Raw genomic sequence first — 23,247 nt, forward strand, 5'->3', positions numbered from 1 at the left:
TTTCTTCTCCGGGTTTGGTGGGTTGATGATAAACAAAAATAAATGAGACAGTTCTGTATTTGTACAAGTTGGAGAGGAAAAGGTACGACGGTAGTGGCGGTCCCGAGGGCTGAAAGACGAAAGACTTTCGCCTTTGAACCATGTCATCACTTATGGACATTAGGCAAATACATCTTAGACGAAAACAAATAGACATTCAAATCCTACAATTCCCATGTTTACCTACGATAAAGAAAAAGGACGATTTTAATGGATTTTTCAAATTTTCTCCTTTTAAAACCAAAAACAAGTGAAACAACCAATGATTAGGACAACGTTTTCTGAGATAGAATAATAAAATCACTCATGACTAACCCCTTAAAAGCCAATCTATACCTACTGGGACATTTAACATAATACCCACACCAGTTATTCTCAAACTGCCGTGATCTCCCAAATCCATATATTTTACTGATGTCCCAGAAGGCTGTCGGCAGAACAAACAAGTTGGAAACCACTGACCGGTAAGGACCGCTCACCAGATTCTTCAATCTTCATCATGCAACGTGAACCATGACGTTCATTTTCATTAAACTCGTTATTAGTATCCATTATTAAAACACAAAACTTTTAAACCCCGCTCTGATACCCTTGAGAAATCTCGTCTATAGGTTTGAAATTTAAACCGAAAACCATCTGACTTGGAATAGCATTTTTCTCTGCGACCGACCGTCTCGTGGTATTATTCATAACGAAGAGTAAGTAGTGGGAGCAAAAGTCCCACCGCAAAAGAGTCCCGGATTTCATTCCATTTCTCATCAATTGTTAGCCATCAATTACCGTTTGGTCTATGGACTCTGTGGTATTCTGTAACCTCATACCTATACACAATCACATTTGACCACTTTAACGATAGGAAGGATCGATTACCAAAGGCAATGCAAATAAAATGTTGACTTCCTGGATATTCTGGATATTAAAACTTGTTCGAAATATGACCAACCTAAAATATCATAGGCACTGGAGACTTAATGGAACTGTAATTCAAATGAAGATGGAAAAAGAAGACTTCTATTATCAGATTACCACAATCGTTCTGTTTAGCGAGTGATTAATTTTCCCCTTCACTCAACCCATCTATGGACGATAGGACGAGTCTCAAACCATCAAAGTCTCTGCCATTCTTCCAAGGTATCAGGGTACACCTACCCAAACTACAACCGAACTGGAAACCTGTGAGTTCTGACTGATGATTGTTAATGATGTGCAATTTAGAATTATACCCCACTATCTGCCCAGACGTTCACCACTACGCAAGACGTGTATGGAAAACCTGACAGCTTGCCACTCTCCCTTTATCTCTCTCTCCGTAGAATTTTCTTCAGATTTACTTTTCTGCTCCACATATCATCCCTTCAACTTCCTTCCTCTAATATTTTCTCTCTCTCCCATTATTCGACAGTAGACTAAGACACCCATACACCACTGGAAAGGACTGTCCGCTGGAAAACGTGGGAAGGGAGGAGAAGGAAGTTAGAAACACTAGGAAGTCTCGTGCTCTGATATTTGATTTTAATCAGGTGCAACGGCAACTTATCGATTGTCGTCCAGCAAACAACCCGCCGTGCCGATCCTTGTTACAATGGAGACATTCACAGGACCCGAAATTGTCCAAGAAATAAGATGGTACATACTCGTATATGGGACGCTCTTTTTTCAACAGACCATCCTTCCTCCTTCCTAACTCTCAACATTACCCCAGTGCACTATTTCCAATTCACCCACTCCTCCTTCCCCTTTTCAACTCTTTTTCTATGCCCACCTTTCTCTTCCCTCCTCCATGTCTTTATTCTATTCTACCCATCCCCCCAATATATCTCCCGCCCTTCTACCTTCTTCTTTTCATCCTTCTCTCATTCGAAAAGATTTCCCTTGCTCCTCTCTTTATCTTCCTACGTTTCTCACTGACTCTTCTCTCTCCTTTCTTCCTCCACTTACTCGTATACACATAGAAATCTCATCCTAGATATCCCAGCATTAATTTCTACTCCCTTTACTTCGTACTGCGGGCTTCATGACTCGTCTTTAAAACTTAATAAAACCATTTACGAAAAAAACTTTTACGAGGGATCCACATCTCCCCCTCGGGGAAATATTGCTTCAAAAATTGATAAATAATAATGATTGCGGTGGTCAAGATGTGCTGAGGTTTCCAAGGGGTAGCTTTCATCTCGAAATCGTCAGCTTTAACTTTTCAAACTTCATTGGGGAAAACTTTCAGGAAGTCTTATACCCACGGACACCCGCGTCTTTTCAAAAGCAGCGCTTGGTGTTGGTGCTGTGTCCCACTTCCCACTCAGTTTCTTACTCAATTTCTCGCACAGTTGAGCAAAGGAAATCCGGGACATCCGAGGAAATCTCGATCAAGACTTTCATAATTTTGTGTTGGTAGATACTGTAGTACGGATTAGATTTATTCCAATGGGAATTTTTTCTAGGAATCAGTTTTTTTTTTTAATATTTTTTTAAGAGGTTTGACAGAGGGAACTGTAGCTGCTATGGTCTCCCCGAAATCGAAGAGAGAAGGAAGACAGGATAGGAGAAAGCCAGCCGTTCCGAGAACGAACATTATCCGGGATAAAATCCGCCCCGGGCGGGAATCGAACCCGCGGCCTAGCGCTTACAAGGCAGACGCACTACCAACTAAGCTAACTAGGCTGGCTTCTAGGAATCAAGACACGTGTGTAATTACAAAGAAAGCTTCATTCTCATACCTTCAAAGATTTTTTTCTGTATCATTTTTCGTGTGCTCGTTTCTATCAAATATTACGCACATACAGAACAGAACTCTAACAGTGCACGTTGGTAGGTAGGTATCTACAATTCTCTTTTTACATGCAAATACAAACCTAAATTTAGGTAGTTTCATTCATTTAACTTTAAAATTTACCTTTAGTCAAAGTGCAAACTCCTAAAACACCTTGAAGTAAGTTCTGGCATGAACAAAATAGCTCTCGCGTTAAAACTATGATGGCAATTCAAATTAACAACTTCAATTAATGACAAACTTGATAATAAGTCACTTGTTTGATTTACATCTCTTGTAGTGGGTTTTCAGGTTCGTTCTAATTTGAAATTTTAAAAAGTCAGACCCCCCGGAAAATAGCTATGAGCAATTTTCACGAACAAGGAGAAAAGAAAAATGTTTGTACATGATTTTTTGATGACGTCTGGACATGCAAAGCACACATAAGTCAAGGTGCTGCCCACACACACTGAAGTAATACAATACAAGGCAGTTCGTTGAATAAAAACGTCAATAATCCAATGCAAGGTTAGCTAACATTGGGATAAAAACTCAAATAAAGGAAGACATATCGGAGAGATACCTGAAAAATAGACTCTTGCGTTGATAAGTGTTGGAATGGTAAAGGGACTAAATAGTCTGAAAAATATATTGAGAAGCTGAGGACCCTGATGTATACAGGGCCAACCTCGGTAATTTGGTACAGTACTAAACACTCTAAACAAGATGCTACATAGTTATATCACAACTGCACTTATCGTCTCGTCCAACTCAACACAATGCCACTTGGAGAACCAAGCTCACTCGTGATATTTGAAAACGGATTTTCATCAAGAGTCCTCAATTATTTATCAAAAGCTTTTCATAATACAGGGTTTTGCACTTTTTGTCATTTCTAAAGTAAAATCGTACCACTTTTACAGGACGAAATTCCCGTTAAAAGCAATGCTATCGGAAGAGAATCACCCAATCACCCGGTATAAAGAAGAACTTCTTTTTTCTCTTTCTCCATCAGTTTTTCCTGTTTTCCATAACTCAATGAGTCTCGCCAAAAAATGAATATCATAATAAGTACATTAGAAAATGCCTATATAGGTATTTATGCACAGAAAATACTAATAGGTAGGTTATACTATACTTATAGGTACCTATAACTACCTATAGGTGTAGAAAAATGTACAGAAATATTTTCAAGGTTTTAAATAATATGTATTTTACATCTTTGAATAAAAAGTTTCGGGGGGAAAAAATCAAAACTTTTCTCATTCTTCACATATTTCTATGGGGTAGATGTAGATGATTGCCATAATGGCGTTGGGTATTGGTATGAAGTATCAAACTCTCATGAAGATTAATCTCCAAACGTTACTCATTAGAGGAACATCAATTATTCAAAAATGAAAACATGATGAATATTTTAAATATCATGTCCGAAGCGTGGAGTAATTTGTGTATTTTATCCACCAATCCATCATGATTGTATTTTACATCTTTGAATAAAAAGTTTCGGGGGGGAAAAATCAAAACTTTTCTCATTCTTCACATATTTCTATGGGGTAGATGTAGATGATTGCCATAATGGCGTTGGGTATTGGTATAAAGTATGAAGCTCTCATGAAGATTAATCTCCAAACGTTACTCATTAGAGGAACATCAAGTGTTCAAAAATGAAAACATGATGAATATTTTAAATATCATGTCCGAAGCGTGGAGTAATTTGTGTATTTTATCCACCAATCCATCATGATTCAAAGGAAAATGCATTCAATATTATCTGAACACAGTAAAACGTATCGGAAAATACTTTGAAAAAAATTCACAATTTATTACCACTAGAAAATTATTTACAGCAAATAGATGAGAGTGTGTACTGCACAAAAAAATGGTTGCAAGCAATAATTATTTTTGCTCCTTTCTTTATTTGCTCTCATCTCTCCATGGTTTTGTGTACTGCACAAAAAAATGGTTGCAAGCAATAATTATTTTTGCTCCTTTCTTTATTTGCTCTCATCTCTCCATGGTTTCAGAAAAGAAGATAGAAATTATCTGCTGAATACTGCTGATACATGACCACCGCAATGGTCAGTATACCAAATCATGTGATAGGGTTGCCAGACGTCCCGTATTTCCCGGGACGTCCCGTATTTTGGGCACTTTTCAAAATGTCCCGTACGGGACGAAATTATCTGCTGAATACTGCTGATACATGACCACCGCAATGGTCAGTATACCAAATCATGTGAATTCAATATCTACTATGTATATCAATACCCATACACAGAAAGCACAAAAATCACTTCTGAATAATCTGAAACTTAATACAGAAATAGTAGGTACTATCCATTATTCTCTGTACCTTAGAATGTCTGTATATTGTGCAGTATAGATTCTTGGGAGGTACAGAAATAATAGGAATTAAAAAATAAGCTAAACAAAATAAACTTCCTTAGAATGTCTGTATATTGTGCAGTATAGATTCTTGGGAGGTACAGAAATAATAGGAATTAAAAAATAAGCTAAACAAAATAAACTAATTTGTATACCATTTTATCATGTACCTAATGCATAAATAGGGTAGGGGGGGAAGAAACAGTGGAGGTGGCATTGAAATAAATCATCATAATAGAATACAATGAACCCCCTACTCCCCCGAAAAAACCCGTACGGGAAGAAACAGTGGAGGTGGCATTGAAATAAATCATCATAATAGAATACAATGAACCCCCTACTCCCCCGAAAAAAAAACCCGAAGAAACAGTGGAGGTGGCATTGAAATAAATCATCATAATAGAACATTACAATGAACCCCCTACTCCCCCGAAAAAACCCGTACCATTCGTACCAAAGCTAATATACAATATACATAAACACAATAATTGAATCTGAGTTAAACAACTCTCTAGAACTCAAAGTATCCAACTGCGCGAGGTAAATCGACATTGTCGTTCCCATCAGATTGGAAATGAAGAGTTAAACAACTCTCTAGAACTCAAAGTATCCAACTGCGCGAGGTAAATCGACATTGTCGTTCCCATCAGATTGGAAATGAACAGGAGGAAAGCATACAAGGAGAATAATATCGTTTCATTCGCTATACCTTAAACATCTGTGTACTTCTCAAGCGTTTATAACATACTAGCTGAATTCCGTCGCTTCGCTCCGGAATCCCGCTAGTTCATCCCGAGGCATGGCCAAACTTGTGGAAAAGGCATGTGAAGAATAATATCGTTTCATTCGCTATACCTTAAACATCTGTGTACTTCTCAAGCGTTTATAACATATTTTTCAATATTACATTATTAAAATGTTCTTCATTTCTCTATCCTAGCCTAGGTATATTTAATTTGTTTTTGTTGCTTATGCATAGAACGGATTTGACAATAGATTCGCTATGTGTTGTGTTGAATATTGAAATGGTGTGCTAATTTAAAGTAAAGCATCAAAGGAAATTTAATTATTTTCGGAATAGTATTGCTCAATATTACATTATTAAAATGTTCTTCATTTCTCTATCCTAGGTATATTTAATTTGTTTTTATTGCTTATGCATAGAACGGATTTGACAATAGATTTGCTATGTGTTGTGTTGAATATTGAAATGGTGTGCTAATTTAAAGTAAAGCATCAAAGGAAATTTAATTATTTTCGGAATAGTATTGCTAACAAATTAAAATTCATAATATCTTTTTCATTTGATGATGAATTTAATGGAAGTGAACTAAAATGGTTTGATGGGACATACTAAAATATTCTCTACAATGTGAAATTATGAACTTACTTTCTTTGGTAGTCGATAGTGAATAGAGCAACTCGTTCTTGCACAGGGCATTATCGGCTCATACCTGAAAATAGACCAGAAGATGAAAATTATTACAAGTTATACTTAATTAGCTCACATAAATTAATGCCAATTTTGACTTTTGATCAAAAAATCTTGAAAATTTGGAAAACAAATCAATACGCTGGAAATCAGAGAAGGAAATCTCATTAACAATATAGAATACCTTATCCGAGGAGTAAACGGTAAATCTTTTAATACGCACAGGGCGGGGAATTTGAACCCATACTTACGTAAGTCTTGTTTTTCTAACTTTGTAATTATCTCCTCTCTTGAATGTGTTGGGCAGAATTGGTTAGTTTGCAGTACCTGAAACATAGAGATTTTCATGAAAGCTATTAAAAACATCAGAGGAAACTCGATTCCAAATGAATAGGTGTAGTATTTTGTCAGAAATTCAGAATACAAAGTAGAGACTTGGGTAGTTATAATAGGCTGGCGCGGGTTCAAGCCCCTCTCTATCACGAATGGAATAGGGCTGTACTGTACCCAGCCCCAGCCAAACCCCAAGTTCTCAAGTACCGGACCATTGTAAATTTTGAAACCAGCATGCTATAATGAACCCAACGGATTTTAGATATTTCCACAAAATATTATCAGATCTGTATTATAATTATAAACATAATAGGGATTTCAATATTTCTAAGCACATCCACAGCCATCCAAGACTCATACTTTTTAAAGGGACTTTTTAGTCCTATTCGAGGATTCCAGGATCGGGTCCTAATAAAATCTCTGTATTCTTACTTATGTGCTTACCTACTAACATAGGAGATTACTTATAAGAATTCGGAGCAGATAATTATCTGGACTAACATTTGGTGCTGCACCTCTGTATTTAGCCATCCAAGACTCATACTTTTTAAAGGGACTTACGTGCTTACCTACTAACATAGGAGATTACTTATAAGAATTCGGAGCAGATAATTATCTGGACTAACATTTGGTGCTCCACCTCTGTATTCGCTTGCAGGACCAATCTGCTGCAAAACTAACAGGAATCGAAAGGTTACTCATGTGTGATACTGACTATTATTATTGTAGTGTCGTTGCTCGTGATGAATTTATTGCACGAAATAGATTGCACCGAGAAGTGTCATATAAATCATACTCTTGCTTATGATTACTTTCAACCCAATGAAATTCAATGAATTATTTATATTTCATTTCTGATCTGACCCCGGTCCAGAGTTCCAGACAAACTGTGAACTGTCGTGGTGTGTGCATTCTTGCAGGATTCACGCATTTACAGATACGTACATTAAACTGTTTGAAATCTGGGTTATCTGCCGGTATTTTCTGAAAGTTCAGTAGGAAACTATACAAACTGTGAACTGTCGTGGTGTGTGCATTCTTACAGGATTCACGCATTTACAGATACGTACATTAAACTGTTTGAAATCTGGGTTATCTATCTGCCGGTATTTTCTGAAAGTTCAGCAGGAAACTAGGTATGTATATTTTTTGCGACAGAAGAGCATTCCTTTTCTCCCTAAATTTACAATGTACATGTTCCAGAGACAATTCCATTGGTTTTGACTTTTCCTAAATATATACAGCCCCTTGTGTAACTGACTCACTCACTCACTGACTCACGTATACAAATTCTAACCCACTTCTAGATGAGCTAGGAAGATGCGGTTTTCACCATTGGATTCCTAATTTTTTGTAGGTACTGGGAAAAATCGGAAAATCCCGAAATTCCAAACCGTTCCCGAGATATTGACGTTTTTTAGTCCCCCCATAAGAAATACACAGGGAACAAGGTTTGAGGCCAGCAAAACTTTTCCTACGTTTAATATTTTCTCTCGCTTTTAGTTTTCATTTCTTCGGAACACGATTCAGGCACGATATTAGTTTTCAGGTTGTGCGATTTCCGTTGTATTTTGCTGTATCCAAAGGCTATCTGTATTGCAAATGACTTCATCTCATTTATATTTAATGAGATGTGCTCTATTAACATGGCCCAAACCATGTGTTTCAGATAACAAAACCAATTAGAGATCCCTACGTAGTCTCTTGAACAGACAGGAGCGCTTCAGAATTTAGCGTTTCTGTTGAATGGTAAGTAGATATATCGTCATAATGATGTATCTGTAACGAGTAGATGTACTAAATTCCTAATCTAGGATGCACTTCGGAGCAGACATCTGAAAAGTGAAAAGCGACTGAAAAAGTGGAAAATTCAATTTAATTAAAAATAATTATATTCACCTCTAGGTACTCTCAACTTGTATCTACTAATGAAGTAAGTTAATAATAAACAGAGAGAGGTGTCGGTTAGACATTTCCCCCAGCTACACACCTCTGCTGACATTGCAGTCTGCAAGTCAAGCTATACTGCACCGAGTCAAAAAATACTAAAACAGTCAACCTAAATGTGTTAATTAGGAAATACGAAATCTAGGTGACAGCGACGGGGTCGGGTTTTTAGCTAAATGCAGCTAATCTGAATGCAACTTTTGATGAGGTGCTATTAGCGTAGCGCAGACCTCCCTGGATTAGTTAAAGGGGAAGAATGGAAGAAAGCTTATCATCAGACTGCATTGTGCTATCTTGACAGTGGAAATGTTACCAGAACGTTAAACGCACTGGGTTGAACTGTCAGCAGGTTGAGATTTTTGCTGACATAATAACATTTATTATGATGAATGCTGAAGTAATTAATTCTCAAAAGAAAAAAAAAAAAGTAGAATCATGGGAACAATATGTATGGGCTCTTTCGTACTAGGGAAAAAAAAATGTTAGATTTCTTTGTTCCAATTTTAAAATTATCAAATACTGATACCTAATTTATTAAACTATGTAATAAATAAATAAAGGTATGTACCTACCTAACTTGTTTTATAAGTATTCAGTTTATTATTATTCTTGATTTGATTTTACTTTCATGTAATGATTTAAAATCAAGACTAGATAGAGCCCGTCCTCCTTAGGTGACGCTAAAACCGATCTTAAATTATCGAGTGAAGTGTTATGTTAGATTTCTTTGTTCCAATTTTAAAATTATCAAATACTGATACCTAATTTATTAAACTATGTAATAAATAAATAAAAAAAAACAAAGGTAGCTTGTAGATATTATCTACCTTCCTGTTTGCTAAAAACAAAGGATGGTTGAATTTTCTAGTGCAGAAAAAAAAAACCGTTTAAAATCACTACTTGTTCAGTTGTTCCCTACAGATTATGTTTCGTCTCTAGGGTCTGAAGGGGGTACAACGTACAACAATTTTAATATTGTAATAATTACTTCATTTGCGTAGGTGCATTAAGAAATATTAATTTTTAAAATGTGAAAAAAATCCCCCAAAAACCATTTTTTGTTTTTGTTTTTTGGCTTTCTGGTTTTTTGGACAAAATTTGCACCACCACTTTCGTGTTCCTGGTAAAAAAGACCTTTAATTTGATACATAGGTCGACCAGGTTTGGATAGGTCCTTCTATGGGGTCAGACGTCAGACGGACGACACCTAAGCGAATACAATAGCCCGTCCCTTATACCTTTTTTATTACTTTCCTTATCCTATAGGAAGGAAAGTAATGTAATCGGGTCAAATTTTCGATGGTCAGTTTTTAGTGCCAAAACACCCGTTTAAAATCACTACTTGTTCAGTTGTTCCCTACAGATTATGTTTCGTCTCTAGGTCTGAAGGGGGTACAACGTACAACAATTTTAATATTGTAATAATTACTTCATTTGCGTAGGTGCATTAAGAAATATTAATTTTTAACTGAGTGCTCAATGTTGTTAATGAATTTCGCTTCTTCATGTTCTATCAGAACCAGAGAGAGGCAGACGGAAATAATTTTATCGTTCTCATTAGGATTTTCTCGTTCTTCCCTCTTAGTCAAAGAAATTATTGAAGATAAGCAGAAGGTTATGGAAACTTGAGTTTGAGATCTAGTAAAAATTGTCAATTGTCATTTTTTGATTAAAATTCCTGTAAGACGTAGGTAAAAAGGTATTTTCAGAACTAGATACCTAGGTAATAATTTATTCATGTAAATGTAAAAATTCCTGTAAGACGTAGGTAAAAAGGTATTTTCAGAACTAGATACCTAGGTAATAATTTATTCATGTAAATGTAGGTACAACCACATTGCATAAACAGTGGTTCTTAGGCGCACATCAAACATGGAATATTCTGTGTTTGTCCTCTACTTGATGATTCGTTGTTTCTCAATATAACGAACTTCAAACTGCAAAAGTAACAAAATCTTACTACAACAAAAACTCGTTATAACGAAAAAATCAGTCTCTTCTGAATTTCGTTACATGGAGGACTTACTGTAGATAGGTATTTCTACATAGTTGTACTTATAAAACGGAAAAATAACTCACTATAAATATGATGATGTTATCCAAATCCTTGGTAAAATATGTAAATCCAAGATGTTGAAATAGGTCTTAATAATCCGGACCAAGAAGGTTTTCCAAAATTGCACTCACATATCACCAACAAAAAGCTTAAATAAGGAGAAAATATCTCAATGTGTAAAAAATAACTAGAATTTTACTTTTAAAATTCAAATTAATTTCAGAAGTGGAGAGACTAATTAGAGGTACCTATTCTTGAAACTTGCTTTTCCAAAAATTTAATAAAACTCTTTTATTCAATTACCAATAATCTTGGAGAGAGAAAAAAAAAAGATATTTCCACAAAATATTATCAGATCTGTATTATAATTATAAACATAATAGGGATTTCAATATTTCTAAGCACATCCACTTTATCAATGGTTTTTAATAATTATTTTTAATGGGAACAATTATTTTTCTTTTATCTTAATTTTCATTCCAAAAGGTTTATAAAAAAAAGACAATTTTGTAATTTTGTTCTTCCAATACTACTATAGATGAACAATTAGCTACTTATAGCAATTAGCAGATACTAGTATACCCCTTCATAATCGGATAATCACATGTTCTATCTAAAAGTCTGCAATCACGCAGAGACAATAGAGTTATGCTGCTCACCCTCACCTCAGTAATTCGACAAAGGAACGCTGTGAAATAGGTTCCGTCTTGTCCACGCCTCGTGGACCTCCTTCATGTAAGTAAGACTTACATGGACCTCCACGGAGCCCCTTCACAATCAGATAAACACATGTTCTATCTAAAAGTCTGCAATCACGCAGAGACAATAGAGTTATGCTGCTCACCCTCACCTCAGTAATTCGACAAAGACTTGTGCGATTTCCGTTGTATTTTGCTGTATCCAAAGGCTATCTGTATTGCAAATGACTTCATCTCATTTATATTTAATGAGATGTGCTCTATTAACATGGCCCAAACCATGTGTTTCAAATAACAAAACCAATTAGAGATCCCTACGTAGTCTCTTGAACAGACAGGAGCGCTTCAAAATTTAGTGTTTCTGTTGAATGGTAAGTAGATATATCGTCATAATGATGTATCTGTAACGAGTAGATGTACTAAATTCCTAATCTAGGATGCACTTGATAACAAAACCAATTAGAGATCCCTACGTAGTCTCTTGAACAGACAGGAGCGCTTCAGAATTTAGCGTTTCTGTTGAATGGTAAGTAGATATATCGTCATAATGATGTATCTGTAACGAGTAGATGTACTAAATTCCTAATCTAGGATGCACTTTGTACCTACCTAACTTGTTTTATAAGTATTCAGTTTATTATTATTCTTGATTTGATTTTACTTTCATGTAATGATTTAAAATCAAGGGATGCACTTCGGAGCAGACATCTGAAAAGTGAAAAGCGACTGAAAAAGTGGAAAATTCAATTTAATTAAAAATAATTATATTCACCTCTAGGTACTCTCAACTTGTATCTACTAATGAAGTAAGTTATTAATAAACAGAGAGAGGTGTCGGTTAGACATTTCCCCCAGCTACACACCTCTGCTGACATTGCAGTCTGCAAGTCAAGCTATACTGCACCGAGTCAAAAAATACTAAAACAGTCAACCTAAATGTGTTAATTAGGAAATACGAAATCTAGGTGACAGCGACGGGGTCGGGTTTTTAGCTAAATGCAGCTAATCTGAATGCAACTTTTGATGAGGTGCTATTAGCGTAGCGCAGACCTCCCTGGATTAGTTAAAGGGGAAGAATGGAAGAAAGCTTATCATCAGACTGCATTGTGCTATCTTGACAGTGGAAATGTTACCAGCACGTTAAACGCACTGGGTTGAACTGTCAGCAGGTTGAGATTTTTGCTGACATAATTACATTGATTATGATGAATGCTGAAGTAATTAATTCTCAAAAGAAAAAAAAAAGTAGAATCATGGGAACAATATGTATGGGCTCTTTCGTACTAGGGAAAAAAAAAATGTTAGATTTCTTTGTTCCAATTTTAAAATTATCAAATACTGATACCTAATTTATTAAACTATGTAATAAATAAATAAAAAAAAACAAAGGTAGCTTGTAGATATTATCTACCTTCCTGTTTGCTAAAAACAAAGGATGGTTGAATTTTCTAGTGCAGAAAAAAAAACCGTTTAAAATCACTACTTGTTCAGTTGTTCCCTACAGATTATGTTTCGTCTCTAGGTCTGAAGGGGGTAAAACGTACAACAATTTTAATATTGTAATAATTACTTCATTTGCGTAGGTGCATTAAGAAATATTAATTTTTAACTGAGTGCTCAATGTTGTTAATGAATTTCGCTTCTTCATGTTCTATCAGAACCAGAGAGAGGCAGACGGAAATAATTTTATCGTTCTCATTAGGATTTTCTCGTTCTTCCCTCTTAGTCAAAGAAATTATTGAAGATAAGCAGAAGGTTATGGAAACTTGAGTTTGAGATCTAGTAAAAATTGTCAATTGTCATTTTTTGATTAAAATTCCTGTAAGACGTAGGTAAAAAGGTATTTTCAGAACTAGATACCTAGGTAATAATTTATTCATGTAAATGTAGGTACAACCACATTGCATAAACAGTGGTTCTTAGGCGCACATCAAACATGGAATATTCTGTGTTTGTCCTCTACTTGATGATTCGTTGTTTCTCAATATTACGAACTTCAAACTGCAAAAGTAACAAAATCTTACTACAACAAAAACTCGTTATAACGAAAAAATCAGTCTCTTCTGAATTTCGTTACATGGAGGACTTACTGTAGATAGGTATTTCTACATAGTTGTACTTATAAAACGGAAAAATAACTCACTATAAATATGATGATGTTATCCAAATCCTTGGTAAAATATGTAAATCCAAGATGTTGAAATAGGTCTTAATAATCCGGACCAAGAAGGTTTTCCAAAATTGCACTCACATATCACCAACAAAAAGCTTAAATAAGGAGAAAATATCTCAATGTGTAAAAAATAACTAGAATTTTACTTTTAAAATTCAAATTAATTTCAGAAGTGGAGAGACTAATTAGAGGTACCTATTCTTGAAACTTGCTTTTCCAAAAATTTAATAAAACTCTTTTATTCAATTACCAATAATCTTGGAGAGAGAAAAAAAAAAGATATTTCCACAAAATATTATCAGATCTGTATTATAATTATAAACATAATAGGGATTTCAATATTTCTAAGCACATCCACTTTATCAATGGTTTTTAATAATTATTTTTAATGGGAACAATTATTTTTCTTTTATCTTAATTTTCATTCCAAAAGGTTTATAAAAAAAAAGACAATTTTGTAATTTTGTTCTTCCAATACTACTATAGATGAACAATTAGCTACTTATAGCAATTAGCAGATACTAGTATGTATTAATTAATTTTATATCACTCTCACATGAATAATATTTAATAAATAATAATAAAAATGGGAACCTTGGCTACCTCCCGGTTTCACTTTTTTTTTTTTTTCAAGTGTTAAAAAGGAATCGGGATGTATGTACACAAATTTTACGTGATAAGTACGATGTTGAAAACAACAAAAAAAAAAAAAACTCGATTCAATACACAAAACTACGGCAACACATTGTTTGAGGTACGAGGAACGAAAACCAACTGACGAACTGACAAATCTAACGTAGAAACATGTTGCACGCTTGTTGCGCAGTGCATACTGCACATGGCTGATAAATCTGGTTGCTTTACATGTGGATTGTGTTTGGTAAAAATGTTATCTCCACTAATATAGTATTCACAGGTATATTACAATGCAAGCCTTCGAGGATTTTGGGACTTACTTTCGAAAAGACAGCTTTCGTCAGATAGCTAATTTCAAAGGATAAATAATAAGTGTGTGCACCACACCATCAGTACAGCAATCGTCATCATAAACGATTTGTATCATGCATGTCATTATATTTGATATCCAGCACATTGTCATGTGTACATTGACATTCACTATTCCAGCCGAGGTATTTGTCATTTAAATATTAACAATGGTCAAAGAGGCGCTGTGGTTCCACAAATGACAATTGTCACAAAACGATGACAATTGATAACAATTTGCCAAATTGAAATCTGACTCAGATTCCCACCGAGATAGACTTGAGAGTTTCTTTCTGTTCAAATCAAGGCGAGACTGAGAAGTAGCTTTGACTTTTCTTGTACAATAGACAAGATGATGAAACCCAGCGGGGTTCTGCAGTGAGATATGCCACCCCAGGGGCCTCCATCACTGTTCACGGGATAATTGAAATGTTACCGCGCGTAATTTATTCTCATCACTTGATATTATTCTAGTCGTCTATGATTCCAGGAGTGTGTGCAGAACTGTAGACATTTGATTGAAGCTTCCAGTTTGCTACCTGTACCTGTCCCCTATGGTGTTAAAAATAAATTCCGATAACAGTAACCTATACTCCTCAAAGTTTAATAAATGCAACCCACCAATAATGCGAACATCCCACACATTCAGTCTGCAAAAGTTCCGTGCTGTAACGTCAACTTCCAGCTATGTATGATTCCAGGTATTATCCTGCAGGTGTCAGCCATGTTTCTTTTCATCTGACGAGTGGTAGCGTGGTGAATGACATGAAGGTTTTCAATTTCAACTCCCAAGTCCAATGTTCTTACAGCAGACAATAAGATTTGAAGCTTCCAGTTTGCTACCTGTCCCCTATGGTGTTAAAAATAAATTCCGATAACAGTAACCTATACTCCTCAAAGTCTAATAAATGCAACCCACCAATAATGCGAACATCCCACACATTCAGTCTGCAAAAGTTCCGTGCTGTAACGTCAACTTCCAGCTATGTACTTATATTAACCCAGGACTCAAGCGTTACCATCTCCTACACTCCTAACAGAAAGCTCTTCAGAATAATAATGATATTTTTAGTACAATATAATTTTTTAACTGCTACTTGAACTCTCGGATACTTGAGTTCATTATGTGGAGGGAAGCATCAAGTGTATATTCAGACTCAGAATGTTTACGGTTGCATTTTTTACGTTTAATTACGCCTTGACAAAAGGGGAACTCATTAATGGTATGACTAAATCTGAGTTGAGTCGATGTTTTCGGATATTTATTGTGAACATACATAATAGACAGAATGTCCATACCACAGATTGGTCGAACAGAGGATGAGTGGATTCAAATTATTCACTTGTGAAAATTTGCAGAACACGTCAATCATGAAAGAGGATCTTCCCACCTTGCTATATAGTACAATATAATTTTTTAACTGCTACTTGAACTCTCGGATACTTGAGTTCATTATGTGGAGGGAAGCATCAAGTGTATATTCAGACTCAGAATGTTTACGGTTGCATTTTTTACGTTTAATTACGCCTTGACAAAAGGGGAACTCATTAATGGTATGACTAGATCTGAGTTGAGTCGATGTTTTCGGATATTTATTGTGAACATAAATAATAGACAGAATGTCCATACCACAGATTGGTCAAACAGAGGATGAGTGGATTCAAATTATTCACTTGTGAAAATTTGCAGAACACGTCAATCATGAAAGAGGATCTTCCCACCTTGCTATAGAGTCAACAGACGAAAAAAAAGTAAACATTATGGGGCTTCGGCGTAGGTCCCACTTTTCAGATATCTTCTATCAGTAACAAAGGAACAAGACCAACCGCTGCTTTATAGTAAAGACAGTAAAGTATACTAGGAACGATGAAAATGAACTACACACATTGCGGATGATGGAAAATTTGGTACCTAGTTTATGTAACGACGAAGCGACGCCACCGCCAAGGCACCAAGACCAACTGCTGTTGCTGCAAATGATGACTTGATAAATCTGGAGTAATATGAACTCGTGCTTATGACGCTCTGGTTGTAGTTTGTATGAAAGTTACGACAAAAAGCAAGTGAGGAAAAGTTTTCCAAAGAATTAAGTGTATTAAGGTTTTGCAAGATATAGGATACAGGGTACGGAAAAGCGTGTAATACATCTCTGTCAGAGAATTGCATATGTTGACACTTCCACTAATTCTGTCATGACAAAAAAGACAGTAATTAATTGCTATCCGATATTTGGAAGCTTTGACACATCCACTAATGAGTTACCCTGAAAATCTGACCAACTCAATAATATTGGCAATGTCTGTGAACGACGACCGCAAAGGTTATCGATTTTCTTTACTTATATCATCAGTATCTTATATTATAAGAACAATAATTACATAAGTACTCACTATATTAATAGTCTAGTTCTTAGCAGGTCCTGTAGAAGCTAGAAGACAGCGTTGCAGAAAGTTCAAACCAGAACAGCTTTCTTGTTTCTTGATGTTGTGTAAATTTACATTTCACGTCGAAAGTTTAGGATACAGGGTACGGAAAAGCGTGTAATACATCTCTGTCAGAGAATTGCATATGTTGACACTTCCACTAATTCTGTCATGACAAAATGTAGGATACAGGGTACGGAAAAGCGTGTAATACATCTCTGTCAGAGAATTGCATATGTTGACACTTCCACTAATTCTGTCATGACAAAAAAGACAGTAATTAATTGCTATCCGATATTTGGAAGCTTTGACACATCCACTAATGAGTTACCCTGAAAATCTGACCAACTCAATAATATTGGCAATGTCTGTGAACGACGACCGCAAAGGTTATCGATTTTCTTTACTTATATCATCAGTATAATTACATAAGTACTCACTATATTAATAGTCTAGTTCTTAGCAGGTCCTGTAGAAGACAGCGTTGCAGAAAGTTCAAACCAGAACAGCTTTCTTGTTTCTTGATGTTGTGTAAATTTACATTTCACGTCGAAAGTTTAGCTTAATATGTTCAAATACAATTAAACCCTAACTTTTTCTTCCTCATGAACGTCTGTTCAAATTTGAATACGCTGAGAAACATATGCGACTCTTCACCGAGGTGGTAGGCTCTCAAAAGTTTCGTTATTGGGTTTGCAAAAGTTCATTATGGAGTGCGAAGGTCGCAAATTGTGAGAGCAGGGGACTAGGAACAGGGGAATATGCTGAGGTTCATGTCTTTATGCTTTTGTCGAATGCAATTCGTATTAATAGGTATTCCTCTTGACGTTCGAACTCTCGGCACGCTTGACATCCGAGGTGAGTTGCATGATAATTCTGTAATTTGCTTTGACTATAACATTTAATATCCATCATCTTTTAACAGAACCACCCTTCCTTAATAATCATCATTATTACTCCACTTCCCCGTTTCGTTTCAGCTTTCTTTCTCTCGTTTACTCTCTTCCTTCCTACCTCCTAATTGGACGGAAGGTCAGTGCAAATTATCATGTTTGTTTGGAGAAAATCATCGCGTGTCGCAGATATTAGGAAAACAAACAGAGGCGTAGTCCTAACAACATTAATATTTATGTCCGGACAGAAATTGTTCCATAGAAAATTGTCAAGTTCAATTTGGGAACAAGTATATTACGTTGGAATATGACATGTTCATAACTTCCTCACATTTCCACATGATAAGGGTAACACAGCATCAGAGGGGCGAACTGTATAACCCCAAGGCTTTCTTTGAAATCTATAGATTCTAGAAAATGGGCTAATTATAGCTTTAGATAACTTACACGAGAAATTTTCCAGAAGCTGTAAGTAGCAATAACAAAGGCCCACATTAAAAAGTAACGCCGCAGATAAAATCTAAAGCTCATTTCTGTACAACTTTATCCAAACAAAGTCCTTTGCTTTTTTATTTCTTTTCTCAAGATTAAGATGGAAACGTTCAAGATAAGCCAGAAAGGTGAAGCCGAAACATTTATATATATAAAAAAAACTAGAGTATATGGAGACATAGAGAGTATCTTGGCAAGTGACTTCGACTCTGACAGGTTGAAAAAGCGGAGAGAGGAAAATGTGAAATTTCTGGAGGAGATATTTCATATCCGTAGGGAGAAGATCAAATAAGCAACCAAGTTGTGTTGTGGAACCGCCAAGTTTATGCTTGATTACAATTATGTATGTATAATATATGGTTGGATTTTTGTGAGAGATTGACAGATTTGTTTATCAAGGGGATTCTATACCATAAATATAAAAGACCTCTCGGATCATTTCGAGTTTCTCTTCATATCCGTCCTTTGGATTAAAATAATTACTTTAGTAAAGGCTTAAAATTCGAGTTCTTTTATATGCATAAGCAAAAAAAGTTTTCGCTAACTTGAAATTTATTTTAGTGCTTTCCAACTGACACGGCATGGAAGATAGAACTGAAAATGATATTGCGTTTATTTTCACTTGAATAAAAGCATTTTAAAGGATCTTTTTTTCTGTACGTCCTATAGACCGAACTTTTGAATGTCAAGTAGCCTGAAAGTTTTTGAACGTGCTACAAAATAATGTGTACGGTGCACCCAGAGAGAAAAAAAAAACCGGTGGTACCTACTTCCTTTTTGCTCACATTTGATTTTTCATTTGAAAAAAAAAGTGAAATACAGAAAGTAGTTGTTTTTATCATTGATTACTTTTTGTTTTTTATATGAAAAAAAAAAAAAAAAACATTTTATTATTGTAATATTTTCTCTGTTATTGTTTTCAATTTTGTTACCATTTTCTATCCCCTGCCACTTCTCTTTCTCTTGTACTTTCCTTTCTTTTCATGGAAATTGATTGTTTGCTCCCTACAGAATTCAATTCAGTGCCATAGCGGTACAGATGAAAATGAATATATTTTAAACAGAATGATATACAATTGCTCCGAAGTTTATTGCGTTACGAGTAGCAGAAGCTTTATGAACACTTTTCAAACAGTGGAACCACTGCCATTGTGATGAACACACATCTTACTTCTTCAGCAGCTTTGCAAAACACCGTTGAATGCACCAGTTCCAGACGGATCATAGAAATGAAGAAACTTTTTTGCAGTTGGTATATTGGATGGGTAACCGTCGTCTGGACATATCGTATTATGCTTGGGGGATATCATTTTTTTCGGAGAGATTTCATCAGCTTCGCGAAGAGTTGTTGGTTCATATAATATGTATAAAGCTTGTACGCCGTTTACTAACTTTGTATTTGTAGTTAAAAATTCAATTTGTATGGAAAAGCAAGTTTAAATTAATATTTGAATATCAATTTATTTCTCACATTGTAATTTGTATTTTTCACATCATTTTTTTTCGGAGAGATTTCATCAGCTTCGCGAAGAGTTGTTGTTCATATAATATGTTTATAGCTTGTACGCCGTTTACTAACTTTGTATTTGTAGTTAAAAAATTCAATTTGTATGGAAAAGCAAGTTTAAATTAATATTTGAATATCAATTTATTTCTCACATTGTAATTTGTATTTTTCACATCAAGACAACAAATTCAAATCAATTTAACTTATTAATAACTTCTTTTCATATTTTATTTTGCTGTCAAAATGCTAAAACCTTCAAACCTTCTTTTGTATGGATGAATGTTGGAGACAACAAAGGCCAAAAGAAAAGTTACATTGAAAACACCCATATTGACAAGTTTAAGACTCTGCTGTCCAATATTTCAATACAATGAAATGACAAACTTGAAATGAGGAAGAAAAGGGATGGTGCTAGAGAAGTAAAGGGGAGAAGAGAAGGAGAGAGGACGTTTCTTATAAAATAATAATAAGTTTATTTGTTGGCAACATGGATAAGTTGGCGACAAATTCCGACAATCTTGACACCTTAGCTTCCTTTGAAAAAAAAAAAAAAAACGGCCTGATAAAAACTGCTTGAAAGCCAAAGGCTCCGCAAAAATACCCAAACAAATCATAAAACGAATTGTCAAACTGATTCTTCGTTCACGGACATAAATTTTGATCAATCATGTATCATGTCAAATGGATTTCCACAGGCAGATAGACTTCCAATAATTTGTACAGCAAGACATGAAAACAGTTCTCAAATTATCTTCACAAAACAAGAAACGAGTGTGCACATTCAATCTGTCATTACGTCTCTGATGGGATTTCATATATTCTGCTAAGTATAAAAGGCTATTCCTCATGGATTTCCAAGGAAAATCAATAGAGACAAATAAAGAAGAAAGCATCAATCTCATCAACACTTTACGAGAGGAAATATCGGTGTTGGGAGTTTAGCGACTCACTAACAAACAAATCATAAAACGAATTGTCAAACTAATTCTTCGTTCACGGACATAAATTTTGATCTATCATGTATCATGTCAAATGGATTTCCACAGGCAGATAGACTTCCAATAATTTGTACAGCAAGACATGAAAATAATTCTCAAATTATCTTCACAAAACAAGAAACGAGTGGATTTCCAAGGAAACAATAGAGACAAATAAAGAAGAAAGCATCAATCTCATCAACACTTTACGAGAGGAAATATCGGTGTTGGGAGTTTAGCGACTCACTAATCAGCTTTGTAGTGACATTCAAAGAATTACCGAGTGAAAGCAATGAGGTGGAAAATTTCCCGACGTAAAAAAATAAAAAAATACCTTATCCCGCTTTGTAGTGACATTCAAAGAATTACCGAGTGAAAGCAATGAGGTGGAAAATTTCCCGACGTAAAAAAATAAAAAAATAATAGAATACCTTATCCGAGGAGTAAACGGTAAATCTTTTAATACGCACAGGGCGGGGAATTTGAACCCGGTTTTAGTCTGCATCGATCGACGGCGTCCACTATTTGTGGACACAGCTTCACACTCTAAGCAACAAGGCCTATGTGTGGGATAAGTAATACTAATAAGATGAAACAATTTTCCATCCAATTCACTTCGCTAGTAAAATCGTTTCAACGTATTTGTGTACGTAAAATTTCTTCTTTTCAAACATCTCTTTTGTCCTTTACTCTGGCAACCCTGGAAGCGGCAGCAACGAGCACAAAAGCCACTCTTTGCCATGGCTTCCCACCCACCTGATTTTCCCTGACAAATGTGAAGAATTAAAGATACGAACATGACTTTGATTCGTCATGAATACCAGCATGAGGGCCTATATTTAATTTACAAATGAGATGGAGAGAGAGAGAGAGAGAGAGAGAGAGAGAGAGAGAGAGAGAGAGAGAGAGAGAGAGAGAGAGAGAGAGAGAGAGAGAGAGAGAGAGAGAGAGGTTGGAAAAAACTCTCTCTTTCTCTGTTTTCGTTGACATTCTGAATTTCTGACAACTACACACATATTATGTAGACTGTAGAGTCTCTCTGTCTGTCTGTCTCTCTCTCTCTCTCTCTCTCTCTCCCTCTATATATTTTCGTCTTTTTCCTTCTCACATATCACATCCACACACTCTCTCTTTCCCACCGTCATGTTTCACTACATCATCCCTGATAATTGTAAACATACCTTTCTCCCTTCCCTCCTCTCTCTCTCTCTCCTCTCCCTGCCCCAATTTTAAGGGATCTACCTATGTAGGAAAATTATGATCAAACAAAAACTTTGGTAAAATTTCCCTCTACCTCTTCCAAAGTACAAGCAAAATTATTGAATCCTTTTACTAGAAAGTAGAGTGTTTTCCTACCCAGATACAGAGGAATCTATAAGGGCCCATATTTGTTTTTGCAGAAACCAACATGTAGGTAAGTCCATATTGGTTCCATCATCAAACAGGGAAGGGGGGGGGTGTCTACAGTTTCCCTGATATCTTCTTCAAAATGTCTACCTGACAGATCTGACTATTTCTCACATTATGTCTTTACTCCTCCACATAACTGTCGAAAATTTACCATGTTGACTTCTCCAGGTTGAGGAACGTTTTCATTTCAACACTTTTCACTTCCCCATATTCTCTCTTTTCGCTACATTTTATTCCTCTTTCAATTCAATATCCCTCAGTTTAATTTATTTTTCCGCAATTTCATCATATCCGCTTTCATTACCTTCTACTTTCTTTCGATTTACTTTTCTTTTAAAGCCCAGATCAGATTCCGCTGAAATCAATTTATGAAAATTTACCATGTTGACTTCTCCAGGTTGAGGAACGATTTCATTTCAACACTTTTCAACTTCCCCATACTCTCTCTTTTCGCTACATTTTATTCCTCTTTTCAATTCAATAAAAACAAGGAGAAAAAAAAGGATACGTGTTTTTCTTTTCTCTATGATATATTTCCTCAATTTTCTTCTTTCTTTTCTTTCAGAGGTTTTTTTTTTCCCTTCGTTTTTCTATCTCTCTTTCTCCCTCTTTGACCCCTCTTACTATCTCTCTCTTCTCTTTCTTGGTATGTCACTTTCTCCTCCTTCTTTATCTCTTTCTTTCTTCTCCTTCTCTCCCTCTGATATGCATACTTCTCAATCTGAAGCTGTCCCAATCTCTCTCTTCT

At 35.5% G+C, this 23,247-nt stretch overlaps 1 long non-coding RNA gene across 1 annotated transcript in view; it reads right to left on the bottom strand.

Annotated features, from left to right (window-relative positions):
• LOC113467207 overlaps window positions 1-11,430 on the bottom strand; it is a 37,916-nt gene extending 26,486 nt beyond the window's left edge. Inside the window, exons 1-2 of the long non-coding RNA XR_003391364.1 lie at window positions 10,965-11,430; window positions 6,564-6,627 (exon numbers count right to left, since the gene is read on the bottom strand). This is a non-coding gene — a long non-coding RNA (uncharacterized LOC113467207). The remainder of the gene's footprint in view (window positions 1-6,563; window positions 6,628-10,964) is intronic.
• Between the last annotated feature and the right edge of the window lie 11,817 nt (window positions 11,431-23,247).

Source organism: Diaphorina citri, unplaced genomic scaffold, assembly GCF_000475195.1.
Source record: "Diaphorina citri unplaced genomic scaffold, Diaci psyllid genome assembly version 1.1 scaffold430, whole genome shotgun sequence".
NCBI lineage: Eukaryota > Metazoa > Arthropoda > Insecta > Hemiptera > Psyllidae > Diaphorina > Diaphorina citri.